Source organism: Diabrotica virgifera, chromosome 6 (genome assembly GCF_917563875.1).
Source record: "Diabrotica virgifera virgifera chromosome 6, PGI_DIABVI_V3a".
Taxonomy (NCBI): Eukaryota; Metazoa; Arthropoda; class Insecta; order Coleoptera; family Chrysomelidae; genus Diabrotica; species Diabrotica virgifera.
The window spans coordinates 127195549-127220156 of record NC_065448.1 but is presented as its reverse complement, the minus strand read 5'-3'; the positions used below and the strand labels follow the sequence as shown (position 1 = coordinate 127220156).

The following is a 24608-nucleotide window of genomic DNA, read 5'->3' as shown; positions in this document are numbered from 1 at the left end:
TTAATTTTAATATTAATTTTATTCATGCATTTGTTATTTCTAGAGCTTCGGAAATATGCCCTTAAAAAACCCTAAAATATGCATGCAAATATGCACAAAAAACAGTTCAAATATCCACTAAAATATGCTTTTATATAAATAAAAAACGTATTCCTTGTTTTGAAAGTATCTAATTATTTATTTTATGAAAATGGCCTTAGCTGTCGAGGCATTTAAGCTAAATAAGCAAATATTTATTTTATGTTTTTATTGTCACAAAAAATATTTATAGAAATTTCTATTACCTACAATACATCATTATATTCATTTATTCGTTATGTTTATCATCATCATTCTTTATTATTTATTATTACAATTAAAATTATACATTATTCAATGTTTTTCTAAATTTTTTTACAGAAAAACAGCCGTCTATCTGATAATAATAATTGTTTATATACGGAAAAATTTCCTTCCACTTCACATAAAGTTAAAGGAACAAACTTAAAATATTGTATAATTGAGGATTCTACCTATAAAATTAACTTATCTTCACACTTCCCCATATTAATAATATTATTATTTACTTGAGATATTTTTTGATGTCCCTCATTTTTCTTTAACACCGTGCATAAATTTTGATGCACTTTGTTGGTTTCCCCAAGGTGTTTAATTTTTTCATTTAATGAATTGATAACACTGGTAAACACACAGTTTGCTGCCGGAAATTTTTTTACTGTTTCTAGGTAATTTGGGTCTGCTGAATCCAAAAATGCCACCAGATTTGCTCCATCAGATCGCTTTCAGAAAATACGACAACAGATTACATTTCTAACATATAGGGTAATTTAACGCAGCACTACCTACATATATGTAGTGATGCTACCCATGAAATAAACAAAACACGGATAAAAGTAAGATATTTTTTGTACAACAATATACTTACAAAAATCATGACACATATCTGCCAAAAAAACTTAACTTTCCATCTAACTTTACCAGCGTCGCAGCAAAAAATGCCATTATTCGGCATCACCTAAAAACTTCCTTTTATGTGATTTTCTTGCAAAGGCTTTAAAAGGACGCTCCCTTTAAAGACGCCAGCAGTAATCTGCCATCATGTGATTGTTCCATCTCCCCTGATACCTCTCTTCCATCGTTTTGATATCTTGGTGGAAGCGTTCCCCTTGTTCCTCACTAAGGTCACCAAGATTTTCTGGGAAACGGTCTAAATGGCTGTAGAGGTATTTTAATTCTCATATGACAACCGTGTTTGTTAAAGTTGTTGAGCATTTCTTCCACTCTAATACCCAATTGGTATACTTCAATATTTGTTGCCATTATGTAGAAGGACACACTTTAAACTTCGTTTGGAATTGTCGATAAAAAGATATCAGTGATCTGGTGTATACTCCGATACACCCATTTCTTCTATATATATATATATATATATATATATATATATATATATATATATATATATATATATATATATATATATATATATCAATCGGTTTTAAAACGTCTTGCGACGTTGTCCGATGCCTAATTTCCATGACACTCTATCATCCCATTGGCCCTCTCTAAGATCTCTTGCGCTCATCGCCTTCGTTACTCCCTATCTCCAAGATTTCTTGGGTCTTCCTCTCTTTCTGCGGTTTGGTGGTACCCATTGCATAATTATTTTAGGGAGTCTTGAGTTATCCATCCTCTGGACGTGTCCGTACCATATCAGCTGTTTTCTTTCTATGTCTGTTGTTAGAGAGCCGTCAACCCCCATTCGCTGTCTTATGTCATCATTACGTATTCTCTCTCTGCGTGACACTCCTACTGATCTTCTAAAAGCGTCCATTTCTACTGCCTCCAGTTTTCTTCTGTTGTTTTCGGTTATCCTCCAAGTTTCTGCTCCGTACAATAGACTGCTTTTAATAAGAGATTCGTAGATATTGTGTTTTCTTCTTTTTCCTATTTCATGATTCCACAGTACGCTGTTTAGACAACCTATTGTTTTTCTGGATTGTGTTATTCTTCTCTTTATTTCTTCATCATCTTTCCCCGTTGTGTCAAAAACGATTCCTAGATATGTGTAATGGTCGCGGGGCATGATGATTTCATTATTTTCTAATGTGATGTTCGATAGTTCGGTACCTATTGGCAGGTATTTTGTTTTTTCTGTATTAATTTCTAGTCCCCACTTTCTATATTCTTCTTGTAATTTCCTTGCCATGTACTCTAAATCATCTTTATCGTTTGCTATAACAACCTGGTCATCAGCAAACTGCAATGTATATAAGCAAATCTCTCCAAGGTCTACGCCCATGCCTCTGCATTTTCGTTTCCACTCTTTCAATGCTTTTGCAACATATATTTTAAATAAGGTCGGTGATACACAACACCCCTGACGTAGACCTTTATTAACCAGGAAGCTTTGCGATAATCTGTTTCCAGTTTTTATTTGTGATGTTGACCCTTCATACAAATTTCTTAAGGCTTTTATTAAGGTGACACTAATATTCGTCTGTCGTAACACGTTCCAGAGTTTGTTTACAGGAACTGTATCGTACGCCTTCTGCAAGTCAATAAACATGAGGTGGGTTTCTTGATTTGTGCTTAATTTTTTTTCTATTAGTTGTTTGAGGCAGAAGATATTATCAGTACAGCTTCTTCCTGTTCGAAAACCGGATTGTTCTTCTTCCTCTTGGTCTTTGTACTCCTTCTCAATGCGGTCTCTAATTATTCGTCCATACAAACGGCTGAATGTACTAGTCACTGATATCCCTCTATAGTTTTCACATTTAAGCTTATCTCCTTTCTTATGGATCGACGAAATATAAGCAATTTTCCACTCGTCGGGTAAGGGAGAACCATTTATAAATTGATTTATGCACCAAGTGACGGTTTCAAACAATTTTTGTGATCCACATTTTATTAGTTCGGCTGGGATATCCCCTGGTCCTGGAGACCTACCGTTTTTCATTTCTTTTATAGCTTTTCTAATTTCTGTCACTTGTATTGTTATATCTTCTCCTTCAATGTTAACCTCTGTTGGTGATTGAGTTAAGTATTCGTCCCTATTTTCTGTCAGTAGTTCCCCATAGTACTTTTCCCATTTTTGTGTGGATATTAATTGAATGTTTGTGCTCTTCCTTTCGTTAGTTCTTATTTTATTGAGGAACTTCCATGTTTCTGTACATTTTCTGCCTCCCAGGTAGGTATTAATTTCCTGGCACTTCTTATCCCACATTTCTCTTTTTGCTTTTACTGTTGTTCCTCTTGTTATTCTTTTGAGTTCCAGGTATTCATCTCTATCTTTTTGTTGTTTACTGCTCAGCCATCTGATATACGCTTGCTTTTTCTCTTCTACGAGTGCTTCTATTTCTTTGTTCCACCATAGTTTTTCACTTTGTCTTTGAGTGTTAAAGCCGAGTGCTTCTTCTGCAGCTTTTTTAACGCTAACGACTACGTTTCTATATACCTCCTCTACTGTTGATGTTTCTGTTATATTCATTAGTTTGCCATCCAGTCTTTGTTGATATAGTATTCTTGTACTCTCTTGGGTCAAACTATCCAAATTATAACTTCTTTTTTCCAAAGTTTCTTCTTGTTGGGGTTGACAATTTGTTTGATTATGTGTTATTTTATATCTAAATGGACAGGTTACTTTTGATTTTACGACATAATGATCTGAACCACATGTTATTCCTCTGTATGCTCTTGTGTCCTGTACTTGCATATTAGTATTTTGTTTTATGATGACATAGTCTATAATTGATTTTAAATTTCTTGTAGTTTGGGTCCAGGTGTACTTGTGTACATCTCTATGTTTAAAAAATCCATTGGTTATTTTTAATTGATGGTTTTCACATATTTCAATTAGCCTCTCACCATTATCATTCTGGTTTATTTCTCCGTAGGGACCTACCACCTTATTATCTACTTTACGACCTACTCTACTGTTCAGGTCTCCCATAACTATCAATTCTCTTCTATTTCCAATTTTCGTAATTTCGTCGTTAACTTTAGCAAAGAACTCATCTTTGTTTGTGTAAGGTTCATCATCACTGATTGCATAAATCCCAAGTATTGTAATAGGTGTTTCTTTTATCGTTATGTTTACTCTTATTATATTTTCGTCTATTGCTTCAAAGTCAGTGATTTTATGTTTATGTTTTTTGTGTATTAGAACGGATACTCCTCTTCTCGCTCTCTCGTGTTTTGAAACTCCGCTGAATATATGTACATAATTGTTTACTTTTTCTATACCTATTCCTTTCTTCTTTGTTTCGGTTAAGACAACTATATCCATATCTAGTTTTTTAATTTCTTCAGTTATTTCTTCCATCTTTCCGCTGATACTCTGCACATTCCAGGTGCCAACGTTCATAATCCTTTTCCGTCGCCGAAGTCGTTTATTATTTAATCCGTCTGAGATTCCGAGGCAATCTTTAGGCTTTTTGGTATTTTTCTAATTTTTACAAGTGACAGGGAACCGGCCTGACGTCTTAACCCCCTACCTGGAGGACCGGGTAATTTGTAATCAAGGTTTTCTTCCTTTAGATTGGTTGTCTTACAGGACTAAAGAGCCCAATCTGCTCCTTTTCTTTCGCCGTCGATGTTTCTTCGTCAACCAGAATCCACAACCGCCCATTTTAGATCCGATTCTGCAGTGGTATGCCGAAAAAACAGGCCTGCCACTTCTGCCATTGACGCCGAACCGAAGATCCTCTTCTACGCCGTCTCCGCCGTTGTGGTCTTCACCCGTATCCCTGGGCAGGGGTCCGCGTTATACCCCACAGAACTGGGTCCCTACCTGAACTTCGCCACCTGTTCACTCCGGCCTACTGAAGTGAGAGGTGCCCACCCCCGCGACATGGACGCGTCAGGTAGGAATTACCCATGTGAGTGTTAGAGAAGATGGCTCTAACTCTCCATGGGCCGAGTTAATGAACATGTACGATCCCATGCTCAAAGGTCTTCTAACAGTCCTTTAATATTGTTACAAAAAACCATATCATCTTGCTGAGAAAAAAAGGCAAAATATCTTTTTCTCTATTACGGTAGTATGTAATTTTGGTGTCTGGGTGAAGAACATTCCTTTGTTTTAGTCTGGAGGCAAGCAACTCAGAAGAATCCTTTGGAAGGTTCAAAGCTCTGATAAGATCGCTTAGCTCTTCCTGAATAAAGCGCTCAAAAAGTGTTGAATCCCCTTCAAAATCACTGTCGTCTTCCCAAATCTATTAGTCTGTAGTTCGTCAGATAACATTTCGACATTATCCTCTGGTAACGTAAGTAGACTGCTAAATATTGGAATGGGTATCTGCTCAAGCTGACATGGAATTGGTCTTATTGCTGAATCCAGGTTAGGATGGTCTTTGCTGAATCATTAAATTTTTTGGTTCTCTCCAAACCATTGGAACACCAAACTTTAAACATTTTCGTTGTCCTTTCGTCCACTGTCGCAAGTTTTCAAGACAAGTTTTGCACACTACATGTGGAGCCCAGGATTTATCTTGATCTCCTAAATGAACACCAAAATAGGCTTGATATGCCCTTTTGTCCATTTGCCCATTTGTCTTAGAAATTGTTAAGGTTGTTTATAAACATACTGCAATTATAGTGGTGGAATATACAGAAATGTAAGAATATTTAAGTATTTGATGAGTATATATCTCGAGAACTAGAGCTGATACAAAGAAAAGTTTTGTATTTTTGGAATAAGCACAGATGAATTAACTAAAGTCAGTTGATTATTTTTCGGCAGCAAGACAAAAAAATTTTTTTGTTGGGCTGTGTAATTTCAATACTAGGGTCTAATGAAATTTTTCGCTTTTATAATTTAGTAATAGGTTCAGCAATATTTATAAAATTGGTTTGTATGTGTGTCAAATTACTTTTTAATAACTGTTTTTAAAACATCCACACATTTTTTTATAGCACCTGAGTTATTTATGTCGAAACTACAAAATGACGTCTCTAATTCCCTCAAAATTATCGGTTATGAAATTAACAAAATTTAGCCATGTTCTCCATCTAGTTATCACAGGTTCAGGTGATAAACGCACATTTGGTAAACGATCTTTATACATCTATACCGGCAGAAGGGCTTTTAAAAATATTTTTTATATTTGATATAAGGGTATTGACCATTGGAAATTTTGTCTCTAGTTTCTGCTACTCTATTTAAAGCGTGCGCTAAACAAGTTACAAATTTGAAAATAGCCTCCTAATAGGGGCCTAACTAGTGCGGAAAGACACTTTCCGCATGAGTTAGGAACAATATTTTTTCTGGGGCCGTACGGTTGGAAAAAAGCCACAAAAAATAGAGTTAAATCAATTTTTATTTAGAAGTGAAAATACACAAATTAATTATTTGACAAGGTTGTTAAAACCAAACTTTCAATATAATGGGTTCCCACGACGACGATATTGGTTTCCATGACGACGATTCAAAACCATTGTAATTGTTTACTGATCTGACTTTTAAATATTATGTCAAAATAATTTTATTTCATCGAATTATCGCGCTAATTTCATTAAAACATGAACACAACAAGATAAATTTGAAATAAATTGGTAAATAATATCTAAATATTAGTTTTTCTATTCTCATACTATAATATATCAATTATGATGTCACTACCTGTATCATAGTTAACTTCATTATGATACAGATTTTAATTAAGATACAGATTTTTAACCAATAGAATCGCGATATGGCATTCGCGATAAAGGTGGTAAACGCGCAGTGACCAATGGCGAGTCAAATACATACGCTTTGACAGTTCTCAATATGTAAACAAACTGTCAAACTGACAAACTACTTAATTTGTTTGTGTTACAAAATTAATAAATTTGAATATATTTTTTGTTGTGAATGATAATAGAAAAAATAGTGTATACAACTTGCATTTAATTATCATTATGAAGCTCGTACTCTGTACGAAACACGCCGCATACGGCTCGTTTCGTAACCCTCATACTCGCTTCATAATGACGATCATTAAATGCTCGTTGCATAATATACTATTAAACATTTTTCAAATTTAATTGTTCATATAAATTACAATTAATATTTTATTAAATAAACAAGTTTAAGTAATTTTGTTTGCTAATAGGTATATTAAAAGTGCCATGCACCACTTGAGTCTAACTTCAACCCGTGAGTAATGACCCGCGAGTAACTTCAGCCCGTGAGTAATGAATTATTACTCACGGGCAAAGTAATGGGTGTTATTATGTATTCAAAAATATCGAATAATAAGTATATTATTAAACGGTCGTAGAGAAAATATATTATAATGCCACATTACAAGGTATTTTATTTTCCCGCACGCCGTGCGGAAAAATTTATTTTCACGTACGCCGTGCGGGAAAGTGCAATTTTCTTAAACGAAATGCGTGCGTGAAAGTGGCTCTTTTAGCACGGCCGTAGAAAAAAATACTTTTAAATGTTGTCCACCTTTGGTCATACAGCGCAGCATCACTTAACAATAATAAAATATTTTCACTAACAAAATGTGACTGCATATCGTAGAGTTCCCTTCGTTTCCTTTATTGTTTTTCTCCTTGCCTTATAAATTGTTGAAAGGCAGAGATTGAATATTACCAGAAAATGGTTCTATGAGAAATTCAAATTTATTGTTTAGATCTGAGGCTTTTCATTTCTCTTTAATTTTTTTGTTGGGGATCGTTTAAGGTAAAAAAAGTCTGAAAATTTGCAATTTTTATAAATGCATATGCACAATTTATCCAAAATATGCAAATATGCACTTAATATGCATTTTGCATATTTCCCGAGCTCTAGTTATTTCCTATTTAGTATTTTCTTAAAATTGTAATTTGTTGTAATTTTAGGAAAACAAGTTGTTCTGAAGATATTTCCTTGTGGCATTTTTATAATAAACTATTTTTAATGGGAAATAAGCCAAAATTTTACCAAAAAATGATTTTATTAACGTTTCGAAGGCCAAATCGTGTTTCGTTGTCAAAATACAAAATACTACTAAAATATAAAAATTTTAGTAGTTTGTATTTTGACAACGAAACCCGATTTGGGCTTCGAAACGTTAATAAAATCATTTTTTGGTAAAATTGTTACACCAGGGAAATAAGACAAAAATATACCATGTTCGGGACACTTGAGCAGCCACGTTGCAAATGGGTTTTTTGGGTACTATATACCTAATACATTATAAATGTTATAGTCAAAGCCCGAATTCCAGGCACTCCTAGGTTTGACTAGGCAATCCTCAGGTCTGACTGACGGTCTTAGTCAAAGCCCGAAATAAATTAGAGTTTCGGCCTTTGACTAGTCAAACCTAGGAGAGGCTAAGTTGTTCAGGCAAAGGTCGAAATTTAATTATATGAAATCGGGGATTGACTAGTCAAACCCCGATCAGCTATTAAAATGTCGTAATTTGTTAGATTAGGTTTAATAAAACGTCATTTTTTAATTTTAATGTTTATTATTTTTATATTGTCGGAATGAAAATAAAAAAATTGTGTGTATTCTCACATATCGAGGCATTATGGCATTTAGAGTTGCACAATGCGTTAGACGTTTTACACTTACATAATTTTGAACAGCATTTCTCATTTCACTTTATAGAGCATTTTATAAAGCCTTTTCCTCCAAATTTAGAATATTTTGTAGCAACTTCTCTTAGAGACAGCTTAACGTCTGGGACATCTTCGAAATTAAGGAAATTCTCTTTGCATTCTCTTATTTGATTTCTTGAAAAAAGTGTGTTTATTGTTCCGTATTTCGTACCAACTCTATGTAAACCGTCTGTTGTTTTACCTTGTATGTTACCCAAAATATTTCGAGCATCTCCTTTGGCTCTATCAAAGCTGGGGATAGGTATTGTTATAAGTTTTTAAATAATTAGAATTTATTTACACCATAAAAAATGAGAAAATTATTTAACATTAAATATTTAAAATTATTAAATTTTTTACAAAGAATAAATTATTTTGAGGAAATAGATTCCACAGAATTGTATGAGTTTAGTATACACTCCCAACATTTCCAATAATCCTTCTTCTTTTAATGAAACCAACTCTATTTGAGCTGTTAATATTGTGAGGTAGGAAATTTTGTGTTGTACGTTTCCTACTCTGAATCTGTCAAAATGTGTCTGAGTTGAGCGAACGGAGTTTGATTATTATTTACACGTAATTTGGACAATTTGGTTTGACCAAGTATATGGTCAAACCCAAACCAAAGAAAAGTTACATGCATGCGTTGTGCACAGATAGAAAAGATTAAAATAAATAAAGGAAAGGCGATTGAAGGTCTTCATGCCCAGGCTAATGCTATGAAACAATTAAGTGAAAAAAATTTCCTGCAATTTCGATCGGAAAAACTGTAACAATACCTATATATCCCTAGCTTTGATAGAGCCAAAGGAGATGCTCGAAATATTTTGGGTACCATACAAGATAAAACCACATTTTTTTCAAGAAATCAAATACGAGAATGCAAAGAGAATTTTTTTAATTTAGAGGATGTTCCAGATGTTCAGTTGTCTCTAAGAGAAATTAGTACAGAAGAGAATTTTTTTAATTTAGAGGATGTTCCAGATGTTCAGTTGTCTCTAAGAGAAATTAGTACAAAAGATTCTAAATTTGGAAGACCAAGCAAAATGCTACTGCAATAAGAAATAATGCTCTTCAAAATTATGTAAGTAAGTGTAAAAGGTCTAACGTATCGTGCAACTTTAAATGCCATAATACCTCAACATGTGAGAATCAACACTTTTTTTTTATTTTAATAATAATATAAAAATAATAAACATTGAAATTAAAAAATGACGTTTTATTAAACCTAATCTAACAAATTACGACATTTTAATAGCTAATCGGGGTTTGACTAGCCAAACCCCGATTTCATAAAATTAAATTTCGACCTTTGCCTGAACAACTTAGTCTATCCTAGGTTTGACTAGTCAAAGGCCGAAATTGTAATTTATTTCGGGCTTTGACTAAGACCATCAGTCAGACCTGAGGATTGCCTAGTCAAACCTAGGAGTGCCTGAAATTCGGGCTTTGACTATAACATAAATACAAAAATGCCCGTCACAGTTTGGACGAGAAATTTAGTTATTAACAAATAAGGGTTAAAAATGAGAATTTTTTCGTTTAAATGGCTACAGATAAAAATAGGGTAATTAAATGTCTTATTTATAATATTTTTCTTTTAGTCGATGAGCCAAGGTTTAAAAGAGCGTTTTTTCAATTTTAGTATTATTTGTTGCTTCGGATATTGCAAAATAAAACTAAAATTTTGAAAATAACAAATTTGCTATAACTTTTGCGAAAATGAATTTAGGAATTTCATATTGCACAAAAAGTTGTGTCACACAGTCCACACAACGCACAAAAATTTTTAAGACGATGTATCAATTAGTTTAAATTGTATTCAATTTGTTTATTTCAAAGAGCTTTTTTTCGCAATATTATTGATCAGAAAATAATAATGATACAGCAATTCTGTGAAAACAATTTGAAAGAAGAATAGTCATGTTTTCAAAGCGTTTAAAAAAATCATTAAAAAGTCATTTTAATCACTCAGAAAACACTTTACAAACATAGAGTCATTTTTGGCTTATAAACAATTTGAATAACTTTGTTAATATTTACTGTAGGCTAAGACTACAATTGTATTTGAAAAACTGGTATTTTTATACAAATTTTCGAAGAATAACTTTTCGCCTAGGTTAATTACGGTCAAAGTTAGCCACTTTTTTTATTTAATTGACGGCTACTTGTTTATAACAATTAAGCAACCTAACTAGAGCCATTTTGAAGTTAAAGATATATAGGTTATGTGTCAAAGTTTGAGTAAACTTTGAACCTCAACAAAGTGGTTAATAAATCTTTAAAAATGGCGTCCGAACGAAATTAATTCGTGGTCGGTGGAGGGGAATTTCTAAAATACGTGCACTCAAAAAATGAAACTGATTCTGCAAACATCTTCTTCTTCTTAGGGTGCCTGTCCGCTCCGAACGTTGGCGATCATTCTGGCTATGATGACTCTGTTAGATGCTATACGGAATAGTTGTGTTGAGGTCTCTCTGTACCATGCTCTCAGGTTAGCAAGCCAGGATACTCTTCTTCGTCCTGGAGCCCTTTTTTCTTCAATTTTACCTTTTAAAATGCACTGGAGCAGCCCTTGATTTCTGCCTTGATTTCTCATTATATGCCCCAAGTACTGCAGCTTACGGCCCTTCACGATGTTGACTAAATCTGCGGTTATGTTCATCCTCCGTAGTACTTCTTCATTGGTGACTTTGTCTGTCCATGGTATCTTCAGGACCCTTCTGTACAACCATAGCTCAAAAGCTTGAAGTTTCGATAGAGTTTCCGCCTTCAATGTCCACGTTTCTACTCCGTATAGAAGCACTGAGTACACGTAACATTTAAGGAGCCTTATTTTTGTTTTTAGAGTGATGTCATGGCTCTTGAACACAGAGCTCATAGTCAAGAATGCACTCTTTGCTTTTCCGATGCGATTTAATCTCTTGAGTATTGTCCCACGAATCATTGATTGCTGAAACATATGCTGCGATTAATATCGCTGGAACTTGTTGATGGATTTTGATCATAATTATTTTAATTTGTATGTACTCGTAGTCTTATAGAGTACGTTATGTACACACAACCCCACCTAACATTACAAAATGTTAGGGGGAACTCCCCTTATCACTCAGGGATATGAAAAGTAGATTACGACCGATTCTAAGACCTACCGAATATAGATATATAATTTCGTAAAAATCGGTCAAGCGGTCTCGGAGGAGTATGGAAACTAACACTGTGACAGGAGAATTTTATAGATGTAAATATATAGATGGTTATTAACAAATAGGGGTTGGTGATATAAGAGTGAAAATTAAGGGTTGTATGTATTTTTTAATTCTACATCATATAAAATTAAGGTAGATAATTTTGTCCAAAAAAATAAAAAATATTTCAGGGGGAAAACCCCCTTATAACTTATGGGTATAAAAAATAGATTAAAACCTCTTCAACGTCCTACAGGATAAACGTGTAAATTTTTTATGAAAATCGGCCAAGCCGTTTTGGAGTAGTATGGTAACTAACACTGTTGCAGGAGAATTTGATGTATATAGAAGTAACTGCGAATTAAATAAAAAAAGTGGCTAACTTTGAACCTAATTAACCTAGGCAAATTTTTTTTTGAAAATTCGTATAAAAATACCTTCTTTGGAAATCCTAAAGTATATTTACTCTATAATCAATATTACCAAAGTTATTCAAATTGTTTAGAAGCCAAAAATGACTCTATTTTACTAAACTTTTTTCGGAGCGATAAAAAAGGCTTTTTAATGATTTTTTTCAACACTATAAAAACATAACTATTATTCTTGCATGTGGTTTCCACAGAATTGCTATGTCGTTATTATTTTCTGAACAATAACATTGCGAAAAAAAGCTCTTTGCGATAAACAAATTGAATAAAATTTAAACTAATTGACGAATCGTCTTAAAATTTTGTGTGCATTATACAGAATGTTTGACTTAACTATTCCTGCACTATGAAAGTCTTAGGCCATTTTCGCAAAAGTTATAGCACATTTTTTATTTTTGAAATTTTAGTCTTCTTTTGCACTTTCCGAAACACAAGAGGATCGGACTAAAATTCAAAAAGTGCCATGTTAAACCTTGGCTCCTCTATAAAAAGAATAATATTATAGATAAGATATTTAATTACCCTATTTTTACCTGTAGCGATTTAAATTAAAGAACTGCAATTTTTGAATCTTATTTGTTAATAACTAAGTTTCTCGTCCGAACTGTGACGGATAATTTTGTATTTATAATGTATTAGATATATTGAAACCTCTATACTCTGGGTATAGAGATTTTTGAAGAGAAGAAGAACTGAATAAAGATGGGTAAAAGAAATGATAAGAGATTTAAGACGACAAGAAGAGGGGCTTAGCTCAGAAGGACAAATTAAATGGGCAGAGAGACACTAAATCTCAAGTGGGTATTTGGGCTAGCTTCTATACACCGAATATTGGCTTTGGAGATATGAGAAAAAAAAAATTGATAATGAAATGATAGTAACTAGAAAGAAAATGAGACCTGCAAACACAAAAATGGAAGAAAAATAGATCAGAATGCTAGAGATAAAATAATATCGAGATACAACAAAGAAAGAAGAAGAACAAAGGGCGCCAACTCGAACGAACAACTCAGCTCTCAGAACCAAGAAGTTGGACAGGTTCGAGATTTTTGAAGTAACGAACAACAGGAACTCTATGACACTGGTTACAACCACCTGAAATACAAAATACTAAATACTAACCGTGTCTTGCTATATTATATACTGGTAATACAGACTGAAATAAAACATCAACCTTTCTAATAACAAATATATTAACAATAACTCTATTATACATATATTGACAATGTAATATATAAATCAAAACACAATAACAGTGGTAGTGGGTGGTGAAACGGTCAAACAGGACCAAACAGCCACTAACTTACAATTAACCACTACACACTGCGCTAAGTAAATGTATTAGTAGAAAATCCAAAAGCAAAAGTCCGTGTGAATAGCACAAAGTTCTTACAACTAAAAGTTAGTAATATTTCCTAAATTGAACTCGTCTAATGAGATACGTACACGACAAGAACGCTACGGTTACCAAAAATTAAGTATCTCATCTAGCAAAAATACTAATTATTATACAATTGACTTATATAAATGAGCTGGTCAGACTCTTAATATACAATGTAAAAACCCACTAGACATATTCCCTATTTTAAAAGCTCGACAAAATTTTACCCCCGATTCCCTATCAAATTTTAAGCTACAATTATTTATGATTATTATTAAACAAGACTTACTTAATTAGAAAAAACTACTATTTATAATATGGAACAAAACAAAGACCTGAAAACCCTATCTGTCACGAAAATATGTACCTAGTTCCACTCGATTGTATGCATACAAACAGTTTACAGTGCAAGCAACTATAGAGTACCCAAAATATATAAATAATAAAAGTAAACAAACTTATCTTTCACCACAGTTCCTATTTAAGAATTCAAGATGAAGTCCATAGGAGAGTCCTTTTGGCACGATAAACTGGTTGGATGCTGTGGTGGGCAAGTCCTACTGAAAAATCCTAAATGTTGTGAAGTCAGGTACTGGTTTTCTCCAACGAAACAGCGAGCTCTATGGGTAAACCATGGCAAAGTTGCTAACAGTTACTGGTACATACTTCAAGTGACATAAATTATGCAAAGGAATGCAAAGTGACTAAGTTACGACGTAACTAAGTGACTAAGTCACTAAGTGTCTAAGTGGCGGAATCTACAATAAAGTTTATTAAATTTAGTTATTTATGTATTACAATAACAGTAGCAGTACATATTGAACAGGCCCAAACAAAAACATCAAATATTAGGTAGGTTAGGTATCCATATGTCATGTCAAAATTTCTGAAGTTTACTTCAATTCAGACATGACAGGGACGTGCGCATTAGATGGGCGTGACAGATAGACTGTATAGATACTCGTTAAAACTTTTTATAAATCACAGATAAAAAACTTAAGTAAAAACGTCACGATAAGGTATAAAAGATATTAGAATTTAGGTTTGGACACTAGAAAAACTTGACCTTTAATGTTCTTTTCAAATATTTAAAGGATAATATGATCTACAATTTGGAATTTAAATTTAACACTAAAACCCTGTGGCCTTGATTGATTGTTCCTTTGTAAATGGAAATGAATATCATTATTATAATATGGATTATATATGAACTTAACTACAATGATGCATTACCACGAAAAATAATGAGAAATATATCAACAGTTTACTTACTTGGACAGACGAAACACGCTGGCCTTAAACTTCTTTTATGTAAAAAAAAACCAAAGATAAATTGAGTTTTGATATTATCGCTATTCCAAAAAAGATGGTCTTAATGTTCCTTCATTTTAGTGATATATCTGCTCCATTTTATCCAAAATCTCGTCCAAATCCGCCACTTAGGAAAAAAAAACACAGCGTGTTCGCTCTGAGCCTGACCAAAACTGCCGTTCCGATTCGGATCGACAAAATCGAACGCCGAGGTTTTCGCGCGTGAGCAGAGAGATATCGTTCTTAAGTCGATCGACGGCGTCGCACACGGGATTTATTTAGGGGTATTTGATGAAATTTTATTTGGATTTATTTAGTTAGTAGCGTAACTGCTACATTCTCCCTCATCTCCAGCAAAAAAAAAGGAAAACTCCCAAAGGATTCCTTTTTTTTTTTAAGTTTTCCTGAGCGAACTAACGCTAGGGCGAACCCGAGGATGGACACAGTAAAGGAGAAACGTGGTGGTATAAAACCATAATTATGGTAGCCTCAACAGCCATACTATTTGCTGAGGAGGCGGAACAAAAATCAGGAACGAAGTCATACAGACAGTATAAAGGCCACGCGAGACATATTTAATCATATTTGCAGAAAGTATAAAACATAGAAAAGATGTGTAACTAACCGACATAGGTAACTGACCGACATAAGTTATTCAACGCGATAATTTTAATTTAGTAAAACCAAAGATTGAAAAAAAAAAAAAACAAACAATCACGTGTTAATCGCTTACATTCTAAATATAATTATACAACCTTATAGAGTAAGTTAACTCTTAACACTACTTACTATCTACATTCTCATGTGTTAATAAACCATCATTAAAACTAAATTACAGGCGTTTATTAACAACCCCTAACACAATATTACCAGAACCATTCACAACAATCAAACTAAAACAAATCCTATTAACTCTACCCAACATTGACACTAGAGCGAACAAATTCTATTAATCACCCGAGAGTTCAATGAGGGACTAATTCATCAGGACTAGTTGAAACTACATTGCTACAAAGCTAAACCTATATGATATGGTTCCGGATATCAACAACAACTAAAAAGCAAGGTAAAAGATAATCCTTAACCTCTACTCTCTTGGGCAGTGATAGGAAGACACAATATAGGTAAAGATACTAGCAAGCCCACTATACTCATGGTATAGGGTATGCTAAAAGGTAAAGATACTGGCAAGCCCGCATCTACTCGTGGTAGAGGGTATGCACAACAGGTATTGACCCAGTACCCAAAAAATCCATTTGCAACCTGGCTGCTCAAAAAACCTTATTTCTCTGGACTATGTAGCTTATTTCCCATTAAAAATAGTTTAGTAGTAAAACATCACAAGGAAAAATGTTTAAAAATTGTACTCTGGCGAATACAACGTTTTTCGTATTAGTTTTTTGGCCTTATTATATTTTTCTTGTTCCCTTCGTTGCGCGTGACTTCCTTGAGCTTCGTGTTGCACCAATTATGGGACAAAGACTGCAGCAGCATAGCAACTACTATGCAAAAACTCAATAGCTGCCTTAAATCTCAACTGGTTCGTTCCTCGGCATCTTCACCAACTTACAATCTACTCATTCAGCTACAATCCATAGAACCAGCAGCAGCATCGACTTATTATCCAGTCAATTACATTAAGCCATAGGTATCATTTGCATTTTAAAGCTTTAGGCAGGATTTGATTTGTTGAAATTAAGTGCGTATGCACAAAATTTCGGACCAATACTTTTTAAATACATTCATTTTTTCGAAGAAGACTAGATCTAGTCGAAGCCGAAACTCAACGTTAGTAGGAGTTTTATGGTTACACTTTGGCGCTTAACTTTCTGATGGGTAGTCATATTGTTATAAAGCCGGTATCAAAGGACTCATGTACTTTGCAAGTACAGCATTATTCACCTATGGAAAGTATACGAGTTTGGGTTTGCGATGGGAAGCAGGGCGCTCACACTACGTGTACAATTTGCAAGCATGCAAGCGTAAACATTAATTTGGCTTATCGACCTTGACAAATGAACAGTGGTGTAATTATTAATAAATAGAAAGGACATTTAGGAAAAAATAATTCGATTTTTAAATACAGCACCTAGAAAATTACAACTTATTTCATTGTGTTCAGGATGATGCCAGGAAAAATGTCTACAATGGAAAAATGGGTGGAAATGCATAGTTGTATTTTAAAATGCATAATATGCATCCTAAAGTGCATAAACTAAACATGTCAAAATAAGTGTATTAAGGCCAGATTTCATTACTCGGGCGTTTTGGGGTCACTGAGGACGAATACGCCATCAGAACACCTGGTGTCTCGGAGCACCTAGTGTCCAGGTTCACTGCTAAGACACGTGTTTCGAGGGATTTCGGCACCAAATTGATGAAAACAGATTACTCGGGGGTTTTTGGGGTCGTAGCATATGAATACGCCATAAAAACCAACCCTCCGGTGCACCTGGTGACCAAAAACCCTGAAAACTCTGGTATAAAAGTGTACCAGGTGCTCGAAGGGCTCGTTCTGATGGCGTATTCATATTCAGCGACCCAAAAACCGCCTAGGAATTTATTTGCATGTATTCAGTGCCGAAAACCTTCGAAACTCCAGAAGATGATGTGCCTTATAAATTACCGCGGGCGCAAAGTGCTCTGGGGGTCGGTTCTGATGTAGTATTTGTATTCAGCAATACCAAAAACTTCCGTGTAATGTGTTTGCATTAATTTAGTGCCAAAAGCTCTCGAAACTTCAGAAGATGATGTGAGCCTAGAGATCAGATGTTCCGGATGTTGGTTCTGGTGGCATATTTGTTTTCAGCAACCTCAAAAAGTCCTGAATAATCTGTTTGCATCGATTTAAGGTCGAAAATCCTTGAAATTTTAGAAGATGACGTGGTATGAAACTGACTCTGGGCACCAGGTGCTCCGGGGGTCGGTTCTGATGGCGTATTCATGTTTAGCGACTGTACAAACTACTATTTAGCGCCGATAGCTCTCGAACCTTCAGATGATGTGCCTTAGCATGGACACCAGATGTGTGACCATGGACACCAGATGCTCCGGTGATAGGTAGGCTCTGACGGCATAGTCATGTTCATCGACCCCAAAAACCCCCCAAGTAATATAATTTGGCCCGTAATAATTTGTTGCTTATTTTGTCATATTTATGTAATTTTGTATGAGTGTTATGCGCTTTAAGATGCAATTATATCATTTTCATCGATTGTAGAAGTATTGTGGACAAACTCACTTCTATCCAATCGACAAAAAATCTAAACCACATTGAGATAGAAATTAAGAGTCTATATTATGATATTACATCCTTGGGCAGTTCAATTATTATTTGTTGGGTGAAAGGACATTCTGGAATATTAGGAAATGAAGAAGTCGACAAATTAGCTAAATCTGCAACTTTAACCAAACTAAACATCAGCAACATACTTCTACCAGTAACCGATATAGATAATATCAGTAAAAACCATTGCAAACAAAATTGGCAACGTGTATATAACCAAAGTACAACGGGAATAAATTTTAGAAATTGCCAGCCACTAATTCCCAATGAGAGATGGTTTAAACAAGAATCAAATAGGCTATTTATAAAAACAATAAACATCTATCAATCATATCAAACATATCACATCTCTATCTCTCAAACATATCACATCTATCAAACATATATCAATAATCTATAAAAACAATAAACAGAATGAGGTCAAATCACGCACTAACCCCAGCATACAAACACAGCATAGGTATCAGTGATAACCCATATTGCGCCTGTGGTGGAATGGGAGATCTACAGCACCTCATATTGGAGTGTGGACTGTACAGACAAAATATTAAAGTAATGTTTGAAAAGTTAATTGATCTAAATTGTCCTTTACCTGAATTATAAAATTGTAAAAATATCACACAAAATTGAAAAATGTATCCATTAATATATTATAACACTCTGTAAATTTAGATAATAAGTAGGCATAGATATTAACTTAAAATTGTTATTGTAATACCATACAAAAAAATACAAATAGTCTGGCTAATTGGCTCTGTCAAAGCCATTAATAAAAAAAAAGATGCAATTATTAATTATACATTTCCACCCATTTTTCTATTGTACACTTTTTGTCTGACATCATCCTAAACACAATGCAGAAACTAGCAAGTCACTAGGTGTTGTATTTGAAAATCAATTTATTCCGGTGATTTTAGTGCTAAATGCCCAAGTATAAATGAATCAAGACACGAAAGTTGCAGTACCTGGGGCATGTTATGCGTAATGAGAGATACAACATACTTCAGTTGATTATACAGGGGAAAATCCAGGGCAAGTGAAGTGTAGGAAGGAGACGTATCTCGTGGTTGCGTAACTTGAGGGAATGGTACGGATGCACATCAACCGAACTATTCAGAGCAGCAGCATCTAAGATCAGAATAGCCATAATGATTGCCAACCTCCGTCGCGGAGATGGCACGTGAAGAAGATGAAGATAAATGAATAATCGCAGTAAATGCAAATCCCAGAGAAAGGCAGTTCTCGACAGTGGTGCACAACCCCCGTACATGCGACACTATACATATTTATATAGGTACACGAAATTTTCGATTTTCTAAATCTGACTGAATTGAAAATTGGGCCGAACCCCATCTTAAAGTTTAGGAAAAACCTCGCCTATCCATATGTCAACCATTCATTTTGGTCCAAGGGTGTGCATTTTACGGCCCTTCCCATTTAGGGTCCGTTTTTCGTGCTAGTCCCCAAAACTCCTAAAGATTTCGAAAATTTAAGTTCTACCTTTGCGGCTTCTGATAGTACCGATTATTATCTTTCCAACGTATTTTTAGTTTTGAAAATCGGTTATACCTTTCAAAAGTTACCGAGCTCAGAAATATGACTCAACTTCTATTTAAAAGGGGGAATATGTTTGTAAGTATGTAGGTATGTATTTGTGTATGTGTGTGGACAGGTTACACCGATCTGAATTTTTCTCTGTGTTTTAAGAGGAGGTCAGGGCCTATTCAGAACCAATGTAGATTGTGACTTTCGGCCACCCAGAAGCCAGCTATGGGACTGGGTAGGTACAAAACGGCATATTTTTTGGGGGAACGTATCTTAGGTACCAGGAGAGACAGGAAAACCGCAAATACACCAAATCAATAACATTTAGTTAAGCTTTCAAGTCGTGCCTAAACGGTCAGGTTCAGTATAGCTGAAAAACGGAAAAACTAAGCATTGAAAATTTTTGGTTTCTCGACAATTACTCAAAATTTCAACCTACGAATTGCGCCAATAACTGAGCGTTTGTAGGAGGACTCTGAATGCATCTAACGGTGTATACCTTATATCTAGAAAAATACGAATTTTTAAGTTATGGGCTTCATAAATGTGATCAAATCTATATCATAAGGGAAAAACGGTTTTTCAAGCTCAATCATTCATGTAATACCTTCAGTTATCATACTTGAGCTTGGTTGCATCAGATACTACTTGTCAATACGTTTCAAACTCATGTTTAGTGTTCAAAATCCGTTAAGAAATTTTGAAATTATCGAGCTCCAGAAGTATAATCCATTTATCCATTATCGCCGAAATGGTTTATGTAGTTCTGTAGTGGTTAAGCCGCTAAATTTGATCGGGTAATCCTAGTTCATTTACCGGCCGTCCCAATATTTTTTTTTCAATCTATTTCGAATAGAAAGTACTTTTCGATGGACACCAGATCATTTGGGAGATAATGCAAGAAAGGCGACTATATATAACGCTTATCGTGTAGAATAATGAAGAAACATTGCATTGAACTTCATACATTTAGTTAATAAATAACTTTGAAAAACTCCTAATACAAGAATAAAAAACCGCAAAACGCCGTAAGAATGAGTGGCGCATACAATCAAGCTACAAAAGAGCTGATACGAATATTACGTGGCGCGAAAATATATTTTCATTTTGATGAAAAATAAATTTCTAATTTTATTTTAAAATATTTTCCATAATATTTGCTTAATTTGAAGTAAATCGCGCCACAAAAGAGCTTCAAAATGCAAACTGCATCAAAGTTGCTCTTAAAATGAAAATACATTTTCGCGCCACGTAATATTCATATCAGCTCTTTTGTAGCTAGAATATTGTATGCGCCACTCATTTTTACGGCGTTTAGCGGTTTTTTTATTCTTGTTATGTTATTTATACATTTAGTTTAAGCGACTTTGCAAGAACAGACAAGCATGTACGTGGGAAGTGTACAAATCATAGTAATCCTTTTGACTCGGGTCATTTTTATCGACAAAAATTGGAACACCAACGAGCGGTAACGAAGGACAAATAATTGTACGAGTGACCCACTCAAACGACATGGCAAGTATACGCAGGTGACGATTATTCGACAAGTACACGAGTCGTTTGAGTCCGGCTTTAGACTAGTGAAAAAACAACAAGATTTTAGGTAGAGAAGATCATACACTGACGTTATATTAATATTGAGGCAAGTACAAAATAAATCGCTATCATACAAAAAACCGGCGTAGTTCGTTTTCATGGAACTTTATAGAAGGCATTGGACAGGGTCAAATTAAAGGACGTTATCCACTTATTGTGCAAGATAAATACTGCTAATAGTCAATACAATCTACAGTCTTTACCAGAACAACATAATAAAACTAAAAGTAGAAGAAAAAGTAACGAACCTAATTGAAACTGACAATGAAATAATATAGGAAGATTCCCTGAGCCCTTTATTATTCAATTTAATTATAGATAAAATAATAAACAGAGTAAAAATGAAAGCCGGAGACCAAATGAGAGAAAAATAACCTAAAATAATTTGCTATGCAGACGTCGCCAAACTAATCTATAAAAACTAAAAAGGGGGTAGTTCTCTAGGTTGGCTGTATACCATATAGTTAACAACTCTAACATGAATAAAAACCACTTCTCTGTAATAGGTATATTTACTAAAAATTTTAAGAATTCTAATGGATTGAATAAAATATGTCCAATTCAGATTGTTTTCGGACCTATCAGTCCATCATCAGTGAATTCAAATACTTGCTAAATAGCCCCAGAACCAAACAATGGTTGTAATTATAGTTTAACCTACATTATTTTGAAGTAAAATTGAAAAGGCTAAACGCCGATGTTGAAAGATAAAACCTCCGGGAACATGGTGAAACCCTATCACGAAACTGATAGGGTTTCACCCTGTTTTCAGGTATCAGGAAACTGATTTCAGTTTCATGATAGGGTTTCACCATATTCCCGGAGGTTTTATCTTTCAACATCGGCGTTTAGCCTTTTCAATTTTACTTCAAAATAATGTAGATTGAATTATAATTACAACCATTGTTTGGTTCTGGGGCTATTTAGCAGGTATTTGAATTCACTGATGATGGACTAATGGGTCCGAAAACGTTCTGAATTGGACATATTTGATTCAATCCATAGGGATTTTTAAAATGTTTAGTAAATATACCTATTACATAGAAGTGGTTTTTATTTCATATTAAAGTTTTTTAATCTATAAAAGGGAATATAATTTGCAACGTATGCTGCTCCAATTTAATATAAAGGTATCTATAGATATGCGCGCCGAACACTTAGCGCCGTGTGTGCGGTATGCGTTCGTGGCGGGTTCGTTAGATTAGTACGCGTTAGTACGTGTTTTCAAATGGCACACAAACGGTGCGCACACGATCCAACTTCTGTCGGCGCCAAGAACGCACGGAGTACCTTAACCACCAAAAAATTGGACATGCCTTAACGTACCTTAATTTCCTTAACCTTCCGATGACCAACCTTTTTTTTGTTACACGGATGACCAACGGGGGTAAAAAAATGACCCCAAGTCAAAAAAGACAATTGTCAAAAAAAGGAAGTTGTTTTAAGAAATGTAATAATGTGTTCCTAATTTTAATTTTACTATTGTATCAATAAATTATAAATAAACATTAGTAAAACATATTTTTAATAAACTCTAACAAGAAGTAAAACCACTTCTATGTAAATTGGTATATTTATTAAAACTTAAAAATCCCAATGGATTGAATAAAATATGTCCAATTCAGAACGTTTTCAGACCTATCGGTCCATCATCAGTGAATGTGCATACTTGCTAAATAGCCCCAGAACCAAACAATGGTTGAATTTAAAATTCGATTTACATTATTTAAAAATAATATTCAACAGGCTAAACGCCGATGTTACAGGATATTGCCTATGGGAACATGGTGAAACCCTACCAAAACCTCAATCAACCATCTTAGGCCAACTTTGACTATAAAGTGACTTTATAGCAGACAGTAACTGCCCGCCATCGGAGCTACTATTTTTCGGCTATATTTTCGTTAATCTCAGGATTGGGATCTCTGAAACAAAAGAATTTTACGGCATTTGAAAAAGGAAAGTTTCTTACGTGACAGTTTACTACCGTTGGTAAAAAATTTCAAAAAACAAAGATTTTACGGAAATTTGAAAAAAAATTTGTGAAAAAGTCGCCTGTTTTCTTTCATTTTGTCAGTTTATTTATTTTTTATTTTTTGGTCAAATTGTGGTAAATTGTCACGTAAGAAACTTTCCTTTTTCAAATGCCATGCAATTTTTTTGTTTCAGAGATCCCAATCCTGAGATAAACTGTTTGACATCAGTTTTCGAGGCCTCGACTTTTGCGTCCTCTATAATATTAGTGTACATGCATAAAAGAAAAAAGGTATAATTTTTGTACTCTCAAAGAGTTAGATATTAATATGTAAATAGTTTTATGTTCATTTTTAATAAAGGTTCTGAGAAAAAAATTCTTGAATAAAATGATTATTTTTGGTCTATGATGTGTACTAGTACCTTAAAGAAGTCAAAATGCAGAGTTATAAGAGCACATGTAGGTACTAAGATGTAAATTGAAACTGGAGCGTCAATAGAACGATTGTGTGTTTAAATATCTAGGCATTACACTATCTAGCTATGGAAAGATCGAAACAGAAGTGAAAGATAAAAATATTCAGCAAACAAAGCCGCAAGATGTGAATGAAACAATATGGAGAAATGCGAGAAATACGAAGAACAAACCACTATCGGTAAAATAATGAAAGGCAGAATTAAAAAAATGTCACTAGAACCCTAATGCCAAAATGCTGCAGGAACACGACCCATCACAGAGAGAACCAATAACAAAATGCTAGAAAAGTGGAGATGAAAAATCTTTTGAAAGACACTATGGTATAGAGTATAGAGCTATAAAAACAAATATACGATGGATATGCAAAGTAGAGAACACCAACGGCTGGGTAAGAATAGTATATTGTACAAGTGAGAAAAAATACATATTTCTCACTAGCGCAGAATTTTTTTGGCACGAGGCGAGTGCCGCAAATCAAGCGAGGAAGAAATATGTCACTTTCTCAAGTGTTGTACACTATACTTTTTCTATGGGTGTGGTTTTGTCAAGAGTTCAAACTTCAAAATTAAATAATTTAGGTGTTTTAGGTATATTATATGCATAAATTGAAATAAAATATATATAGGTACATGCAGATATTTAATATTCTTAACCCTTATCCGGGCAACACAGTTTACTTACGTAATGGGCAACTCGAGCCCGTTACGCCCACCACTGTTCTTGAATGTACTATTCATATTTACTCATATATTTGTAATATTCCTTTTTGATTTTTTATTTAAGTTAAATTTAAATTGTCGAGATTAAAAAAAAAGGTGCTACTATAGTATGCGGTCTACCTCGA

At 34.2% G+C, this 24608-nt stretch overlaps 1 protein-coding gene and 1 long non-coding RNA gene across 2 annotated transcripts in view; both read right to left on the bottom strand.

The window, feature by feature from the left end:
- The window catches only part of LOC114335767 (5-hydroxytryptamine receptor-like), a 614707-nt gene that overhangs the window by 459176 nt on the left and 130923 nt on the right, over positions 1-24608 (bottom strand). The window lies entirely within an intron of this gene.
- On the bottom strand, positions 13369-16110 carry LOC126886003 (uncharacterized). Its single transcript, XR_007698537.1, has 2 exons — positions 14847-16110; positions 13369-14332 (listed from the first exon to the last, which is right to left on the bottom strand). It is a non-coding gene; the product is annotated as an uncharacterized LOC126886003 (long non-coding RNA).